The following is a 6,115-nucleotide window of genomic DNA, read 5'->3' on the forward strand; positions in this document are numbered from 1 at the left end:
CCCCCCCCCCCACCTTACGCCTTGCATATGGACCTGATTGTGTCGAATATGATCGATTATGATCAAATAATAAATTGTCACTGCTTTTTAACTCAAAACTGTTTAATATAAAATAATTTTGTCAAATTTTTCCATATCGAGCCCATAGATTAATTAAAACAACAGATAGGACACTATATGTTTCGTTCACAATAACCCTGAGGCAGAATTCCAAGGTGTTACACGCGTAGTCGGCGTAGAACAGGCTCTCTCTCTGTAGAATTAAAAGACAGATAGAAAGCCTGTTCTAAGCCGACTACGCGTAACTCTTTTGGGTTTCTGCCTCAGGATTATTGTGAACGAAACACACATAAATTTTCAAAAGACGACATATAGTGTCCTATCTGTTATTTCAATTAATCTATGATCGAACCATTCTCTTTATTCAATTAAATCTAAAAACTCAGAACGAGATAATGAAAAAATATTTATAATTTATTTTTATGTATCTAACAAAAAATCTTGAATTATATGAATTGTTTGTTTTATATGGCATTTTATTATTATAACTATAGTGTGCTTAGAGTTTCAGGAAAAGTATGACGACATTTTAGGGAAACGTTGCAGTCTTTTCTCGCCTTGAACCAAAAACAAAGAGTATGAAATAGAAGAAGAAATATATGTCTGATGTACAATTACCGCGTATACAATAAGCTATTCTGAATATTTCTTATACAAATAAATGGAGTACCGTATGCAAAGCATGTATAATCATATGGTAGGGTGGGCCGCGTCAGTTGTGGGGGGGGGCAATTTAAACCCCCCCCCCATAGTTTTTTTTGCGTTAACTCAAAAAGTATTTGAGCCAGGAAGCTCAAATGTTCTGACTTTTCTAACTAACACATGCCCATCCCTTTAGGCTAAAATCTGAGCTTTTATACCTACTGCCGAAGTCCTCAGGCATACTGCCTAAATGCCTTATTTTACCTATACCATACTAAATCTATATTTAGACCTACTTCCAGTCATTGGATTTCAATATTTTATAGCTCTTTGGAAGCAACCTGATTGCAAAACTTTTGCGAAGAAATTTTGCACAGATTTTTGCGCCTTTAAAGGGAATTTACACATTTTCAGTTTTTCTTGAATACACATTTAGGTTTTAAAAATTTTGAAAATGTTTTTTGCATAATTTAAATTCGCTGGGTCAATGGCTTTTTAAAAATGTATAAATTGTTGCAATTTGCGCAATTTCTTTTTGCTAATTTTTTTCTTAATAACTAGATTTCGCAATAAATATTTGGATAGAGGGTAAATATCCTACCCCCACCCCTCCAGGGAACTAGTCATAAAACCAGACGTCAGGGTGAATAGCTAAATGTTTAATGGAATATATTTTTGTTTCGATTTTAAACTAGTTTAGTATGAATATGCTTTAAAAATTAAGCATAGTTGATTTAATAATTTTTATTCAACGGGTGAACATGTTTGCGTAAAGAAATGGGAAGATGAACTAAAGAAGAACATTTGAACAGGAATTAAAATTGTCTTTTGTTTGAGTTGAATATATATCCAACCGTCCTGTGTTATCATTTGGGACAATATGTTTTTTGTTGTTTTGTGATTTTTACTTTTTAACTTGTTTTGGGGTTTAAACAAACAAAAATGTAAATAAATAGATTTTTTTTCCGTACTAAACCATATGTATGTGTATTGCATTGTATAGTGCAGGGAGTGATGTTTGCCAGCTAGAAGATTAAGCAAAAATGTTCCTAATATTTTAGTAAAATCTTTGATTAGGAGGTGGTAAAGTGGTAAAGTCCCCTAATTCTAGTAGGTATACATACATAAAAAGATTTCAGTCAATTTTCAAACGGAAAAAGTGTACAATCTGTTTTATATACAATTTGTCCTTTGAATTGTTTTCCTACAAAAAAAAACACTATATTTTAGTGAAGAATTTGAAATCATTTCACCTTAGAAATTCCCTGTAACATCGTGAGTAGCTAATTTTATTAGTTATAACCCCCTCCTTATCTCAAAATTAATTTGAATAATTAACAGTTTTTGAACATTTGAATCACGAAATGTTGTTTAGGGATTTTTTGGGGGAAATGTTTATCCTTTGTTTCCTAGGTTTGTCCCTGTAGTTGATCCTACAGTTCTCAGATTAAGGTTGATAACGATACCCTGGATCCGCCCTTATATAGTTCTTGATAAAGCCAGAGATGAAAACTGAATTCGTCCCGCCCTCACTCAGATCAAGCCAAGGCTTGTTCAAGCATAGATTGGAAAGATGAAGGTTCGGATAGAAGACTCCGTATCTCTCCGGATCTATATACTTCCACTTCATCAATCTTTCAGCATCATTATATACGATTCAGGGCAATACATTCAAATTAATTTAGTCCTCAGGTTCATGCAAGAGGATAAATCAGTCCAACTTTCCTGTTGGAGCTCTATACTGGAGAAGGTTGGGTTGAAGATGATATCCTGGGGGTAGATGAGAGTCTGAAGCAGTGAACCAAACCATAAATTGAACCCTGTAATACAGGTAAATATTAAAACCAGCAAATTGTAGGGATGGACGAGGTAGGATTTGGAAGACCTACTTATCCTATATCCTGAGTAGCTAGATTTACCAAAATTATATATTATAAACGGTTCAGCAATATCATGCTTTCAAAAGAATAAGCTTAATTTGAAAAAGTGAAATCGCTGTAATTTCAACTTTTTCCATTTTTAAATTTCTTATATTGGACAATATACAATGTGTTATGTTATTGTGAATATATTAAAAGCTAAAAGAAAAAAATTGCGGAAAAAATAGCAATAAGAAGAATCGATAAGAACATTAGAAATTTAGGGAAAGAGGAAAATAAGAAGAGTGGATGGATACCAAATAACTTCGTCTACGGGGGAAAGAAGAAAAATAAAGAAAAGAAGGAAAATTGAAGGGAATTGAAGGGAATTGAAGGGAATTGAAGGGAATTGAAGAGAATTGAAGGGAATTGAAGGTAATTGAAGGGAATTGAAGGGAATTTAAGGGAATTGAAGGGAATTGAAGGGAATTGAAGGGAATTGAAGAGAAATGAAAGGAATGAATACCGGGGGATGGGGAGTACAAAAGGGAAGGTTTGAAGGGAATGAATACCGGGGGATGGGGAGTCCAAAGGGAAGGTTTGAAGGCAATGAATACCGGGGGATGGGTAGTACAAAAAGGAAGGTTTGAAGGGAATGAATACCGGGGAATGGGGAGTACAAAAGGGAAGGTTTGAAGCGAATGAATACTGGGGGATGGGGAGTACAAAAGGGAAGGTTTCAAGGGAATGAATACCGGGGGATGGGGAGTACAAAAGGGAAGGTTTGAAGCGAATGAATACTGGGGGATGGGGAGTACAAAAGGGAAGGTTTCAAGGGAATGAATACCGGGGGATGGGGAGTACAAAAGGGAAGGTTTGAAGGGAATTAATAACGGGGTAACATTAACTGGTAACTGGGAATGAATAACAGGACAAGGAAAATTATAGGAAGCAGTGACTAGGGGATAAAAGAGGTAGATGGGAATTAATTGTAATATGTATACAATAAATTGATGAAATATAGAATTTTATAAGAGAAGGATGTTTGGGAATGATTACGGGTGGAAGTTTATAAGAAGCTTGCTAAGGAATGATTAAGGGTGGGAGTATATAAGGGAAGGTTGCTAGGGAATGATTAAGGGGGAGTATGTAAGGGAAGGCTGCTAGGGAATGATTCCGAGGAAGTATATAAGGTATGCGGGGGAATGATTACTAGAGGGAGTATATAAGGGAGGCATGCTTGGAATGATTACGGATGTGTATATCAAGGAAGGATGCTGGGGAATGATTACGAGTGTATATTAGGGAAGGATGCTGGGAATGATTACGAGTGTATATTAGGGAGGGATGCTGGGGAATGATTACAAGAGNAAGGTCAGTCTCAAACAGAGATAATCACTGTTTCAGCAAAAAATACGAAAATGCGATTTTTGACCTAATTTTGTATTTTCAATTAGAAAAAGAGCGATTTATCTCTTCTCTGCTGCTGCTAGATGTCCTCACAAACACCCACTGTGACCCAAAACCATCAATTACATTTCTGCTAAAATACAAAATTCAATTTACAAGGTTTCAGGAACAAATTTTCCATTAATCTTCTTGGTCGTTGGTAGCATTCATGAGATACTCTTCAGATAATTCTTTATGTATATCCATGTTGTAATATCCTGTAATATACTGTAATATACTGTAGGATGCTAGGCACGATACTAGGATAGCTGTTCTGGATATCATATGTAGGTTAGAAGGTTAGAAGGTTTAGGAGGCTTTGAGTAAAGATCGGGGTACAAATATATCAGGATACTAGGTTAGATGAGAATACTGCCAGTTTAAGATATTGTATGATGGGAATACTGACAGTTTAAGATACTTTTAGATGAGAATACTGCCAATTTAAGATAATGATAGATGAGAATACTGCCAGTTTAAGATACTGTTAGGTGAGAATACTGCCAGTTTAAGATACTGTTAGATGATAATACTACCAGTTTAAGATACTGTTAGATGAAAATTCTGCCAGTTTAAGATACTGTTAGATGAGAATACTGCCAGTTTAAGATACTGTTAGATGAAAATACTGCCAGTTTAAGATACTGTTAGATGAGAATACTGCCGGTTTAAGATACTGTTATATGAAAATACTGCCAGTTTAAGATACTGTTAAATGGGAATACTGCCAGTCTAAGATACTGCTATATGAGAATACTACCAGTTTAAGATAAAGTTAAATCAGGATACTGTTAGATCAGGATATTGTTAGATCAGGATACTGTTAGATTAGAATACTGTTAGATTAGGATACTGTTAGATCAGGATACTGTTAGATCAAAATAATGTTAGATTAGGATACTGTTAGATGAAGATACTGTTAGATGAAGATACTGTTAAATCAGGATACTGTTAGATCAGGATAGTGTTAGATCAGGATACTGTTAGATGAAGATACTGTTAAATCAGGATACTGTTAGATCAGGATATTGTTAGATCAGGATACTGTTGGATCAGGATACTGTTAGATCAGGATACTGTTAGATCAAGATACTGTTAGATTAGGATACTGTTGGATCAGAATACAGTTAGATCAGAATACTGTTAGATCAGAATACTGTTAGATTAGGATACTGTTAGATCAAGATACTGTTAAATCAGGATACTGTCAAGTTAAGATACAAATACTTTTAAAATCACTTAAATCAGGGGGGTTGGAACTCTTAGACCTATGGGTTGCGAGTATTATCTCCTCCTAAAAGTAAAGTCTGCTCTGTCTGCAATATTTCTGTGATGAACTAGGTTGATGTGGTAGCTTTAAGTATATTATGTGATGAACTAGGTTGATGTGGTAGCTGTAAGTATATTATGTGATGAACTAGGTTGATGTGGTAGCTGTAAGTATATTACGTGATGAACTAGGTTGATGTGGTAGCTTTAAGTATATTATGTGATGAACTAGGTTGATGTGGTAGCTGTAAGTATATTATGTGTGTCGGGACATGTATTGAGATGGATCTTTATATGGTCAGTAATCTAGATCTAGAAGATGATTACAGGATTCTCAACTCATCCTAGTATATATATATACTCCAGATTTCTCCAGTAGATAGATAGATAATAGGTAGATAGATAGATAGATAGATAGATAGATAAATAGATAGATAGATAAATAGATAGATAAATAGATATAAAGACAGTGTGTTTATTGGATACTAGACTTGTGAAAATAATTTCTTTGTGTAAATTGTAAAACAAAAAAATCGAATTTGTTGAGGCAGATTTTTGAAATTTTTATAATCCATAAATTCATTCCCTGTGGTTATTTGAGGTCCCACACAAAAGTGGGCCCGATCGGTTCAGCCGTTTTGACGTTTATTGGAAACAAACAAACAAACAGACAAGCAAAGTATAAATATAGATGTATTGCATGATTATTATATAGTTTTCACAGAAGGAGACATCAGGATAAATTAATATAAAATGTATGTAACATCTTTGTTACGGCTTTGCGACCTAGTAGTTCCTCTGGTTTTGTGTATGAGAACGAAAATGCGATTTTTGAC

The sequence above is a fragment of the Eurytemora carolleeae genome, unplaced genomic scaffold, assembly GCF_000591075.1.
Source record: "Eurytemora carolleeae unplaced genomic scaffold, Eaff_2.0 scaffold231, whole genome shotgun sequence".
NCBI lineage: Eukaryota > Metazoa > Arthropoda > Copepoda > Calanoida > Temoridae > Eurytemora > Eurytemora carolleeae.